The sequence below is a fragment of the Oncorhynchus clarkii genome, chromosome 19, assembly GCF_045791955.1.
Source record: "Oncorhynchus clarkii lewisi isolate Uvic-CL-2024 chromosome 19, UVic_Ocla_1.0, whole genome shotgun sequence".
NCBI classification, from domain to species: Eukaryota; Metazoa; Chordata; class Actinopteri; order Salmoniformes; family Salmonidae; genus Oncorhynchus; species Oncorhynchus clarkii.
Window position 1 is genome coordinate 23,547,770 of NC_092165.1, and position 14,501 is coordinate 23,562,270.

Consider the following 14,501-nt stretch of genomic DNA (forward strand, 5'->3'; position numbering starts at 1 on the left):
AATCTGTGTTTGAAATTCACTGCTCGACTGAGGGACCTTACAGATAATTGGATGTGTGGGGTACAGAGATGAGGTAGTTATTCCAAAATCATGGTAAACACTATTATTGCACACAGAGTCCATTCAACTTATTATGTGATTTGTTTAGCAAATCTTTACTCCTGAACTTTAGGCTTGCCATAACAAAGGGGTTGAATATTTAAAGACTCATTTCATTTTTAATTAATTTGTAAAAACCTCTAAAAGCATAATTCCACTTTGACATTATGGGGTATTGCGTGTAGACCAGTGACACAACATCTCAAATTAATACATATTCAATTCAGGCTGTAACACAACAAAATGTTTAAAAAGTTTGATACCCCGCCAGCTTCTCTCTGAACTACACCCGTGTGTGTCACATCAATATCGGTCCCCTGATACCTTTTGGCGTCAAAAGACAAACGCCTGATTCACTGTCCATAACTGTGGATACGCACTTACACTTCCTGTTTGATGAGACAACCAAAAATGCTCATGACAAGTTCTGACACGTTCCCTCCCATGACACACTCTTCCACTAAAGATTGAGGGTTGCGGTTGATTAACACCCACCTAAAGTACCTTTACTCCACTGTCAGAACCATTTATGTAGGAGAAGGGAGGGAGAGGTATGCCTAGGCAAGGATCTAAGAAGCTGAGATACCAACTATGAATAGTGTGAAGCTCAGAACGTGTTGAGACAAGGCTCTAGTGATACTCTAGTAAAAAGGGCTTGGTGAGTAAGGAGTCACATCTGTTCAAATAATACATTTTTTAACTGCTCTGCCATTGAGCTGACCTCGCGTTCCATTACTCAATATCTAAGCTATTCTGTAAAAGGATTTAACATTTTTAAAGTATTTCTTGTAAATAATTTCCTGAAAACGCTAAAAAAGATCATAAGACTGTAGACTGGTACTGTCAACATCTGTGAATTCAACATTACATATGGCAGTCATATGTCATGTCTTTTTAATTTATTTGCTGCCCAACATTTCTAGAAATGTTTCATTAACCTAATCAGTCTTAGCCATTCTTCGTGAGACACAGAAACAGAAAAATATGATATAGGAACGATACCAAATCTCATATTTCTGTAACATACCTTCCATTTCTGTTCCCATTGTTTTGTCATTGGGAATGCCCAGCCTGCTGTGTATAACACTGCAGACTATCAGCTGACTCAATGGGCTGTATTGATTTGTAATGGTCCCAGTGGTCTTTGGAGAGGGGTTGTTCTCAGACCCATTTTGTGGTTCAGTAGAGGGAGCTTGGAACATTTTTAGAAAGTTATGACACTGGGCATTGACTCAGCGAAATGTAGTTTCAGTCACGTAATAATACATAACTAGGAGTAATAGAGAGAGTGACTTTCTTTCTTTTTCATAGTTTAGGGTCTAGTCTGCCCCACGTTAATTTTATTTGTGTGTCTCCAGCTCCTAGTTCAGTAAAAGAAGAAGCCATATTGTCTGTCTGAATAAATTAACAAATTTGCTACATTGGTGTCAGAATTGGGATGGGATCTCCCTGCTCGTATGGTTCCCATGGAGACGAACACAAAGCTAGTCTCAGCCTCACGAGGTCACAGTGCTGTAATGTTGGGTATTTGTGAAATGGACAACTGTATGTTATTTATTTATTTTTTACCTGAGGGGAACTTCCTTTCTCTGTGAACGAAATAAGGAGTGGGTTGGTTTTGAGCGGTTTGGTAAACAGGGGTGGTTTGGTTAAAGGAATTGGTTTGGTGAATAATAAATGGTGAAAAGAGTGGGTTGGTTTAAGTATCCTTTGAAGGTTTTGGTGGTTGTAGCATGGTGTTGGCAACACCATGGTTGTGAGTTCAACTCCCTCATTTGTCACTTACATTATGTACAGTAACTTTAACTAACCTGCTATAGACACGGTCTAATACATTACCATGTTACTGTTTTAGATGAGTGCCAAACACTCCTTTCTCTGCCTCATATGAATCCAATGTTTTCACTTTCTGTAATTTGCCTTCAGCACCTTTTGGTAGTGGAATGTTGTTTTAGCTTCGATTAGTAGTACTCTAATTGAAAACAGATGCCACACACATCTGATATTTAATTCACCCCTCTGTTCACATGAGCTGGGCCCGTATTCATAGTGTTTCAGAGTAGGAATGCAGATCTCCCCTGCCCATGTAATGTTATTCATTAAGACCTAAAAGTCTAAACTGATCCTGGATCTGCACTCCTACTCTGAGACGCTTTATGAATATGAGCCCCAAAGTGGTTGGCCTTTCTTCAGCCTTGATTGACAAAAGCCAGTCAAACCATCTCTCTCCCATGTTTTCTCTGGTATGATACGATGTTAAAGTGTTGGGGCAAAAGGAAGAATGTTTGGACGTGAGAGATTGTGCGTGGGAGGCGTGAAGATATGGGAGTACCTCTCAGATCTTTTAATTTTACATTTTTTATTTAACCTTTATTTAACAACTTCTTAGGGATCCAGGGCAGTGTTCGGAAGTTTGGATAGTCTGACTTGCCCAAAGTAAACGGCCTGTTACTCAGGCCCAGAAGATATGCATATAATTGGTAGCATTGGATAGAAAACACTCTAACGTTTCTACAACTGTTAAAATAATGTCTGTGAGTATAACAGCGGTTTGATATGGCAGGCAAAAACCTGAGGAAAATCCATCCGGAAAATGTTTTTTTTTAGCTCCCATTCCATTCCTTTGTTGGCCTATTGAATTTACAGCCAAAAAGCACCCGGATTGCAGTACCTATGGCTTCCATTGGATGTCAACAGTCTTTATAAAATGTTTCAGGCTTGTTTTTTGAAAAATGAACAAGTAGTTGTAGTTTTTCCAAGGTGTACCTCATTAGAAAAGTAGTCTTGATGCACGCGTGAATGAGGTGCGCGCTCTTCGTTATTTATCTTCCCTATTGAACATACTATTCTCTGTCTTAAATTTGATCATTTATTTAGATATGAGAGTACGTGAGGATTAATTAGAAACATTGTTTGACTTGTTTGGACGAACTTTACCGGTAACTTTTTGGATTCGTTTGCATGCGAGTGGATTAGTAAAGTCAATGGCGCCAACTAAACTGACTTTTTTGGATATAAAGGACTTTATCAAACAAAACAACCATTCGTTGTACAGCTGGGACCCTTGGGATTGCAAACAGAGGAAGATCTTCAAAGGTAAGTGATTTATTTAATCACTATTTGTGATTTTGTGATGCCTGTGCTGGTTGAAAAAGTATTTTGATGTGGGGCGCTGTCCTCAGATAATTGCATGGTATGCTTTCACCGTAAAGCCTTTTTGAAATCTGACAACGCGGTTGGATTAACAAGAAGTTAAGTTTTTAAATGATGTCAGACACTTATATTTTCATTAATGTTTAATATTACTATTTTTGTATTTTGAATTTCGCAATTTCACCGGATGTTGTCGTAGGTGTCCCGCTAGCAGTTCATGCGCCCTAAGATTAACTAGGCAAGTCAGTTAAGAACACATTTTTACTTACAATGACGGCCTACCCCAGCCAAACACAGACGGCGCTGGGCCAATTTTGCGCCACGCTATGGGACTCCCAATCACGGCTGGATGTGATACAGCCTGGATTCGAACCAGGGACTGTAGTGACGCCTCTCGCACTGAGATCTTGTGGTCATCTCGTGAGCTAAATTAACATTGAGCCTCGTCCAAATAACTTGGATTTCATATTTTGGGGTATTTTTTTATTTTTTTTATGACATAGCCCGTAAGCTTACATGCTGACTAGACTTGTCCATTCACACCAGACGCGATCAGGACACGCAGGTTGAAATATCAAAGCGAACTCTGAACCAACTATGTTAATTTGAGTACACATCAAAACGCATGAAACATTCATGGCCATTTTGCTAGCTTTTTGTTACTCACTAATTTGTCCTGGGAAATAAACATTGAGTTGTTATTTTACCTGATATGCACAAGGTCCTCTACTCTGACAATTAATCCACAGATAAAATGGTAAACAGAGTTTGTTTCTAGTAATCTCTCCTCCTTCAGTCTTCTTCTTCTTCTTCTTTGGACTTCATAGGGCGGTTGGCAACCAACTTTAAGGTGCATTATCACCACCGACTGGAGTGTGGACCTCAGTTCAGCTTTCGATCACCCACATGGGTATATGCTCCTAAAAACCAATGACGAGATGGGAGTGGTGGGACTTGCAGTGTGTCAAGCGTCAAAAATATAACCAAGTTTAGCACTTGACTATGCAGATGCTCGTTGACATGAGCACAGTTTGGATGACATTATTGGATAACATGAATGTGTACATTTATTTTGCAATGCTCCTACACCTAACTTGAGCGGTGTGGTCAGCATGTTAATCTCATATATATGAGATATGACGTCACTGCCATCTAGTAATTAAGCTCTGAGAAACGTAATTGTTGGAAAATAAAAACATTTTAACTTCAAAAAGTTTGTTTCGATTGAGGAAGTACAGTGCATTCGGAAAGTATTCTTGACGTTTTCCTCATTTTGTTACGTTACAGCCTTATTCCAAAATGTATTGGATTGTTTTTTCCCCACATCAATCAACACACAATAACCCATAATGAAAAAGCAAAACCAGTTTTTTAGAAATTTGTGCAAATTTATTTAAAAAAAACCTGGAAATATCACATTTACATAAGTATTTAGACCTTTTACTTAGTACTTTTTTGAAGCACCTTTGGCAGCGATTACAGGCTTGAGTCTTCATGGGTATGATGCTCCAAGCTTGGCACACCTGTATTTGAGAAGTTTCTCCAGTTCTTCTCTGCAGATCCACTAAAGCTCTGTCAGGTTGGATGGGGAGCGTCACTGGATAGCTATTTTAAGGTCTTTCCAGAGATGATAGATCGGGTTCAAGTCCGGGATCTGGCTGGGCCACTCAAGGACATTCAGAGACTTGTCGCGAAGCCACACGTGCGTTGTCTCGGCTGTGTGCTTAGGGTCGTTGTCCTGTTGGAAGGTGATTCTTTGACCCAGTCTGAGGTCCTGAGCGCTCTGGAGCAGGTTTTCATCAAGGATCTCTCTGTACTTTGCTCCATTCATCTTTCTCTCGTTCCTGACTAATCTCCCAGTCTCTGCCGCTGAAAAATATCCCCACAGCATGATGCTGCCACCACCATGCTTCACGGTAGGGATTGTATCAGGTTTCCTCCAGGTTTCCTCCAGACATTTTCTGGCATTCAGGCCAGAAAGTTCAAACAACCAGGCTTTCATGTGCCTTTTACTGAGGAGTGGCTTCCATCTGTCCACTCTACCATAAAGGCATGATTGGTGGAGTGCTGCAGTGATGGTTGTCTTTCTGAAAGGTTCTCCCATCTCCACAGAGTAACTCTAGGGCTCTGTCAGTGACAATCAGGTTTTTGGTCACGTCCCTGACCAAGGCCCTTCTCCCCCGATTGCTCAGTTTGGCCAGGCGGCCAGAATCTTTGTGGTTACAAACTTCTTCCATTTAAGAATTATGGAGGCCAATGTGTTCTTGGGGACCTTCAGTGCTGCAGAATTTTTTTGGTACCCTTCCCCAGATCTGTGCCTTCACACAATCCTGTCTCGGAGCTCTACGGACAATTGCTTCGACCTCATGGCTTGGTATTTGCTCTGACATGCACTGTCAATTGTGGGACCTTACATAGACAGATGTGTGCATTTCCAAATCATGTCCAATCAATTGAATTTACCACGGAATTTTTGTGCCTACATTGATTGCATTCCTTCACAAGTAACAAAGTGAGAGATGTCTTTATATGGGATGGATCATGGGAGACTGAATGAAACAAAGTATTCCTTGACTGTATAACGCTAAATTAAATGAGTTAGTTTGGAGTGTGTATTACTCATATGCTTAAGCGCCGATACCAGTAGAAATCCACTGTTTATTTGATAGGTGTATACAATCAAGCACACCCCCATGCAATCTCCATTGAAAAACAATGCAGTAAAGCCTTACTAAAAATGGTTTGTCCTCAGTTGCAACACTCACTACCGAGTTCCAATATGTCTCTGGAAGCAAAGTCAGCACAAGAACTGTTCATCGGGAGCTTCACGTAATGGGTTTCCGTGGCCGAGCAGCTTCATCCTACGCAATGCCAAGCGTCGGCTGGAGTGGTGTAAAGCTCGCCACCATAGGACACTGGTGCAGTGGAAACGTGTCATCTGGAGTGATGAATCACGCTTCACCCTCTGGCAGTCCGACGGACGAATCTGGGATTGGCGGATGCTAGGAGAACGCTACCTGCCCAAATGCATAGAGCCAACTGTAAAGTTTGGCGGAGGAGGAATGATAGTCTGGGGCTGTTTTTCATGGTCCGAGCTAAGCCTTAGTTCCAGTGAAAGGAAATCTTAATGCTACAGCATACAATGACATTCTAGACGATTCTGTGCTTCCAACTTTGTGGCTACAGTTTGGAAGGCTACAGCCTTTTCCTGTTTCAGCATGACAATGCCCCCGTGCACAAAGAGAGGTCGCTACAGAAATGGTTTGTCGAGACAGAGTCCTGACCTCACCCCCATCGTACACCATTGGGATGAATTGGAACACAGACTGCGAGCCAGGCCTAATTTCCCAACATCAGTGCCCGACCTCAATAATGCTCTTATTGCTCTCTTGTGGCTGAATGGAAGCAAGTCCCCGCAGCAATGTTCCAACATCTTGTGGAAAGCCTTCCCAGAAGAGTGGAGGCAGTTATAGCAGCAAAAGGGGGGCCAACTCTGTATTAATGCCTAAGATTTTGGAGTGAGATGTTAGACGAGCAGGTGTACCATATACTTTTGTGTATTTGGGCTTGAAGTGCCAAACCTGAATGTGTGACTTCTGATGCTTCTGACTGCTTATGTGTCTATTCTTATAACATAATGTGTATATTATTTTCAGCCTACGTTTCGTTTAGGGCTGGGATTTATTTAAAAGTTGCCACCCACCAGCATGGCAATGTTAATTAGTCAGAAACACCTAATGCAAAGTTCTTCCTATTCGCGAGTTGCTGGAGAGCCAAATACATTTTCTCTGTAGCCTACACTTGGGTTTCCACTAGATAAACCAGCCACAAAGTCAGAATTGGCTCTATCTTACAAATAAATGAAAACAACTTGAGCTTTTTGGTCTTAATTTAAGCTAAGCGTTAAACTAAGGTTAGCAGTGTGGTTAAGGTTAGGGTTAAGGTGAGAGTTAGATTTCAAATCCGATTAAAAGAAGAGAAAAAGGTTCATGACTTTGGCGGTGTTAACTAGTGACGGCCTTATACTTGGGCACCTTGTCATGGAGCAAATTAAAATAGAGAGAGCAAACTAATGTTTTTGCACCTCCCCTTTTTTACCAGCAAATGATCATAATCCAGTTTCACTTATTGCGTGATATCAAATCAAATCAAATCAGATTGTATTTTAGAACTCTGCTCCCCCAGTCGCCTCAAGATGAATGGTTTTGACGACTAACGTTTAAGGCAAATTTGTTTTGCATGGCCCGGTGCCCTGGGTTTGCTCATTTTTGACCATTCCATTGAGCCTAAAGAGAAATCTCCACCCAACCGGGGCACCAGGACATGCAAAATGGCCCATTGCTCCAAACCGTTCAATAGATAAGCTTCATGTCCACCAGATGTGTCAAACTCTTTGTGTTCTGGCGGAAGTCATCATACATAGAACAGTCCGTAAGTTCATAAAAGTTCCCCGTGGTGGGGGTGGCACCATACAGAGACTAAATGATAATGGCTATTGTGTATAGAGATGAGAAGATACGACTGGAAATATGTCTCCAGTAAGAAGGACACTGTGGCAATTCATTATTACTACACTTGGGTAGTGCGCCCTGTTGGCTAGTTTTCATGAAACCAGCCAACAGAATGGTGTGCAAAATACATATGCACAGAACTGTTCTGTGCGTAATTCAGCATGCCATCATGCACGGCAAGCTAGTGATTTGAAATCAGTACTCAATATGGAAACAACCAGTTATTAAATGTATTCATGTTGCTAGAGATGTGTGACAGAGGAATCGACACAAACTATATTTATTGTTCTAATGTGCCCTTGTGCACCAGTCTGTTGGTAGCACAGCCAGCCAGTAGGTCAATAGGAGAATAACTCATCTTTTTCTAATTATTAGCTTTGGTCAAACAGGGCAAAAATGATATTTTCTATGATGCAAACCACATGTGCATCAAGTACGGAAAATGCAGGCTAGACATTTCGCAAAAACAACATATTGTCATATTGTTTGGTTTGGTCAGGGTGTGATTTGGGTGGGCATTCTATGTTCTATTTTCTATGTTTTTGTATTTCTTTGTTTTGTCCGGGTATGGTTCTCAATCAGGGACAGCTGTCTATCGTTCTCTCTGATTGGGAATCAAACTTAGGCAGCCTTTTTCCCTTTTGTGTTTGTGGGAAGTTAACTTTGTTAGAGGCATCATAGCCCTGTTAAGGTCGTTTTGTATTGTTTATTGTTTTGTTGGCGACATTCAAATTAAAAAAGAAATATGTACGCTCACCACGCTGCACCTTGGTCCGCTTCTTACAATGACCGTGACACATACGGCAAAACGCATGTGGATCTGGTGGACATATGGCACTAGGCTATCCATATTACCGGAGCTTATATTCTTTCTATTTCTATGGCGGATTCGCAGCCTCAATTTAGATTGTGCATTGATATGAAGCTTCGTAGTTTACATAATGCATTGATATACAGTGCATTCGGAAAGTATTGGCTTTTTACACGTTATGTTACAGCCTCATTCTAAAATTGTTTAAAAAAAAAAATTCTCATCAATCTATACACAATACCCCATAAAGTGAACAGGTTTTTTACCACATTTATAAAAAATAAAAAACAGAAATACCTTATTTATGTAAGAATTCAGACCCTTTGCTATGAGACTCGAAATTGAGCTCAGGTGCATCCTGTTTCCATTGATCATCCTTGAGATGTTTCTAGAACTTGATTGGAGTCCACCTGTGGTAAATACAATTGATTGGACATGATTTGGAAAGGCACACACCTGTTTATGAAAGGTCCCACAGTTGACTGCATGTCAGAGCAAAAACCAAGCCATGAGATCGAAGGAGTTGTATCGAGGCACAGATCTGGGGAAGGGTACCAAAACATTTCTGCAGCATTGAAGGTCCCCAAGAACACAGTGGCCTCAATAATCCTTAGATGGAAGAAGTTTGGAACTACCAAAACTCTTCCTAGAGCTGGCTGCCCGGACAAATTGAGCAACTGGGGGAGAAGTATCTTGGTCAGGGAGGTGACCAAGAACCCGATGGTCACTCTGTCAGAGTTCCACAGTTCCTTTGTGTAGATGGGAGAACCTTGATGTAGACAAAGAGATCCTTGATGAAAGGCTGTAATCTCTGCCAAATGTGTACTGAGTAAAAGGTCTGAATAATTGTGTAAATGTGATATTTCAGCTTTACATTTTTTAGAAATTTGTTAGCATTTCTAAAAACCTGTTTTTGCTTTGTCATTATGGGGTATTGTGTGCCGATTGAGGAACAAAAACTATTTAATCCATATTAGAATAAGGCTGTAGCACAACAAAATGTGAAAAGTCAAGGGTACTGAATACTTCCTAAATGCACTGTATAGCTAGCTAGCTTGCTGAAATGATAGGAGAACAAAGAATATAGCTTAGAATAACTTTATCTATTCACCATGTCTTCATGAACAATATATATATATTTGTGTATGAACTGTATATTTTTAAAGTGTGTGTCACTTTTAAGTTGAGTTGTTTGGCCTTTGGGATTGGCGCTCCTCTCCCATTAGCCCTCCCCTATCTCACTTGTGTATGTTTATGCAACTCTCCACACTATCTCTGAACATGCCACATAGCAGCTGTTTTCCTGGCTATGCCTTTCTCGATAAATGAATTTCCTCCCTCCTCGCCTATTAAACTCATGGCTGCCAATGGATAATTATATTAACAAGGACATCGTAAATAAAGTGAGATTGAATAGGATTATCGATGAAGGACGGAACAGTGCTGACATTTTGGTCGTGACTCGTGATGAGGTCCTTGGGTTTAGGTGATAACCATCACAGAGGAAATGGTAGAGCTGCTGATGATAGCGGGGAAAAAGGAACATGGCACAGCAATAATCTTTAGTGGTACCAGCTTTATTACAACACGTTACTAAAACATTGTTAATTTTGACAGAAAATTCACAAGAACCAGCAATTGAGACACAATAGGTAGCATATAGTACCTGCTGCAAGCGACAAGACAAAAAAAGCACATACAATGACTATTTTTAAAGCTGCCTTGCTTGAAATAGTCATAGACCCCAAGTAGGTACAAGTGCCTGGAATGTGTCCTGTTGGGTTTACGTCAAGCCAACCACGTGTACATTTGAAATGTGCAAAATGTACTAGTCAGCTAAACCCAAATGGAACCAGACAGGTAAGTGAGTTGAATGGAACAATCACGTCTGGGAGGATGTCAGTTCTTGGCGACGCGGGTCAGTTTGGCAGACAAGGCATTGCCATTGTTGATAAAAACGTTTCTCTCCAATGGGTGTCTGGCATTCTCTGTCTCTTGCCAGAGCCCGTGACTTAATCACATTCCATCAAATTAACCTGCGGTGTGTGTGTGTGTTTCTGTTTGTATGTTCAGGTGAGGGACAATGAGGAGGCCTTTTGAAATGTGACCAAGAAGTCTAAGGTGAGGGGAGAATGAACAAGGTAGTGAGAGAAAAAAAGGAAGGAGAGGGACTAAGAGAGAGTGGGTGACAGAGAAATAAAATAGAGTGTAGATAACTGGCTTGTGATTGAACTGGGCAATGTTAATAGCAATCAAATAACTTCAGTTATTTTTTGATGCCTTAAAAATCAACATTGAACTACATAATTTATCTAAATTGGCAATTGTACTAATATCCTAGGCATGGCTGTGTATTAGCCTTGAGAGAGGAAGGCTGTGTCCCAAATGGCACCCTATTCTCTATATACAGTGCCTTTCAAAAGTATTCGGCCCCCTTGAACTTTGCGACCTTTTGCCACATTTCAGGCTTCAAACATAAAGATATAAAACTGTATTTTTTTGTGAAGAATCAACAACAAGTGGGACACAATCATGAAGTGGAACGACATTTATTGGATATTTCAAACTTTTTTAACAAATCAAAAACTGAAAAATTGGGCGTGCAAAATTATTCAGCCCCTTCAGTTCAGTGAGGATCTCTGAATGATCCAATGTTGACCTAAATGACTAATGATGATAAATACAATCCACCTGTGTGTAATCAAGTCTCCGTATAAATGCACCTGCACTGTGATAGTCTCAGAGGTCCGTTAAAAGCGCAGAGAGCATCATGAAGAACAAGGAACACACCAGGCAGGTCCGAGATACTGTTGTGAAGAAGTTTAAAGCCGGATTTGGATACAAAAAGATTTCCCAAGCTTTAATCATCCCAAGGAGCACTGTGCAAGCGATAATATTGAAATGGAAGGAGTATCAGACCACTGCAAATCTACCAAGACCTGGCCGTCCCTCTAAACTTTCAGCTCATACAAGGAGAAGACTGATCAGAGATGCAGCCAAGAGGCCCATGATCACTCTGGATGAACTGCAGAGATCTACAGCTGAGGTGGGAGACTCTGTCCATAGGACAACAATCAGTCGTATATTGCACAAATCTGGCCTTTATGGAAGAGTGGCAAGAAGAAAGCCATTTCTTAAAGATATCCATAAAAAGTGTCGTTTAAAGTTTGCCACAAGCCACCTGGGAGACACACCAAACATGTGGAAGAAGGTGCTCTGGTCAGATGAAACCAAAATTGAACTTTTTGGCAACAATGCAAAACGTTGTTTGGCGTAAAAGCAACACAGCTCATCACCTTGAACACACCATCCCCACTGTCAAACATGGTGGTGGCAGCATCATGGTTTGGGCCTGCTTTTCTTCAGCAGGGACTGGGAAGATGGTTAAGATTGATGGGAAGATGGATGGAGCCAAATACAGGACCATTCTGGAAGAAAACCTGATGGAGTCTGCAAAAGACCTGAGACTGGGACGGAGATTTGTCTTCCAACAAGACAATGATCCAAAACATAAAGCAAAATCTACAATGGAATGGTTCAAAAATAAACATATCCAGGTGTTAGAATGGCCAAGTCAAAGTCCAGACCTGAATCCAATCGAGAATCTGTGGAAAGAACTGAAAACTGCTGTTCACAAATGCTCTCCATCCAACCTCACTGAGCTCGAGCTGTTTTGCAAGGAGGAATGGGAAAAAATGTCAGTCTCTCGATGTGCAAAACTGATAGAGACATACCCCAAGCGACTTACAGCTGTAATCGCAGCAAAAGGTGGCGCTACAAAGTATTAACTTAAGGGGGCTGAATAATTTTGCACGCCCAATTTTTCAGTTTTTGATTTGTTAAAAAAGTTTGAAATATCCAATAAATGTCGTTCCACTTCATGATTGTGTCCCACTTGTTGTTGATTCTTCACAAAAAAATACAGTTTTATATCTTTATGTTTGAAGCCTGAAATGTGGCATAAGGTCGCAAAGTTCAAGGGGGCCGAATACTTTCGCAAGGCACTGTATTGCACTACTTTTGACCAGAGAGGAGGTTTGTGCCTCTGTACACCCACGCTTCTTTGCAGGAACTTGATTATATGAAACCAAACATCCTCCCACCACAAGGCAGGGGGCCTTAGGCCATCTTACCAGCCCAGACTTTAGCTACGGCATCGCCAACCTTAAAGCCTAGAAAACTTATTTGGGTGATGTTCATTAGGGCATGCAATGGAAAATGTTTTGCAACAAAAACCGAAATTGAGAAAAGTTCATGTTCATGTTGTCCCTCCCTGTTTCAGTTTTCTTATATTTGGTGCCTAATAAACACGACCCAGGACTGACACGAGACACGATATGTTTCAACAAAGTCATTTCCCTCTGACTAACCACCTTCATTAAATCAATAGCAAGAGTAAACAGAATTAATCACGTTTGTAATCAAAATCGCATGCCTGTTCCTGTGGAGCCATCTCCAATGTAATTAATGCTATATAATTGTGTTTATTTCGTTAGTATTTGTGACTAGTGATCAATTAAAGGGTCTGCATGTTGTTAATTCAATATGCTCTCCCAAAGGCAACTTGAGTGTCTGATTTGCTTGTGTAAGTTATATTGCTGGAGCTAGTCAAATCCCTGTTTGTTTTTATAATGAGAGAGTAATATTTTTTTTTTAAAGGGCTGGTTGGGAGTCTAACTTTGTTAACATACACATCTGGATGTCATCCACGACGTGGGTCTATGACAGGAAATGGGGCTCCAGAACAGGTTTGATGGATAAAGGGCTAGATGGATGCGCCAGGTGCATACTAATAGAAGCGTTAACACACACATCCACACACACGCACACAGGCATACACATACGCAGGCACATGTACATAATTACACATGCCTGACAAAGTTTAAAAGCTCAGTGCAATCAGGATCTTCCACAGGGTCTGACATGTAAATGAGAATTTATTCTCAGTCAATTTACCACAGAATCCCAATTTATCTGCTAAAATAAGGGTTAAATAAATAAACATTAACAACAGGTATAGGTACAGTTGAAGTTGGAAGTTTACATACACTTAGGTTGGAGTCATAAACTCATTTTTCAACCACTCCACAAATTTCTTGTTAAGAAACTATGGTTTTGGCAAGTCGGTTAGGACATCTACTTTGCGCATGACACAAGTAATTTTTACAACAATTGTTTACAGACAGATTATTTAACTTATAATTCATTGTATCACAATTCCAGTGGGTCAGAAGTTTACATTCACTAAGTTGACTGTCATGGCTTTAGAAGCTTCTGATGGGCTAATTGACGTCAATTGGAGGTGTATCTGTGGATGTATTTCAAGGCCTACCTTCAAACTCAGTGCCTCTTTGCTTGACATCATGGGAAAATCAAATTGTTGACCTCCAAGTCGGGTTCATTTTTGGGAGCAATTTCCAAATGCCTGAAGGTACCACATTCATCTGTACAAACAATAGTAGGCAAGTATAAACACCATGGGACCACGCAGCCGTCATACAGCTCAGGAAGGAGAAGCGTTCTGTCTCCTAGAGATGAACGTACAGCAAAGGACCTTGTGAAGATGCTGGAGGAAACAGGTACAAAAGTATCTATATCCACAGTAAAACGAGTCCTATATCAACATAACCTGAAAGGCCTCTCAGCAAGGAAGAAGCCACTGCTCCAAGACCGCCATAAAAAAAGCCAGACTACGGTTTGCAACTGCACATGGGGACAAAGACTGTACTTTTTGGAGAAATGTCCTCTGGTCCAATGGAACAAAAATATAACTGTTTGGCCATAATGACCATCGTTATGTCTGGAGGAAAAAGGGGGAGGCTTGCAAGCCGAAGAACACCATCCTAACCGTGAAGCACGGGGGTGGCAGCATCATGTTGTGGGGGTGCTTTGCTGCAGGAGGGACTGGTGCACTTCACAAAATATAT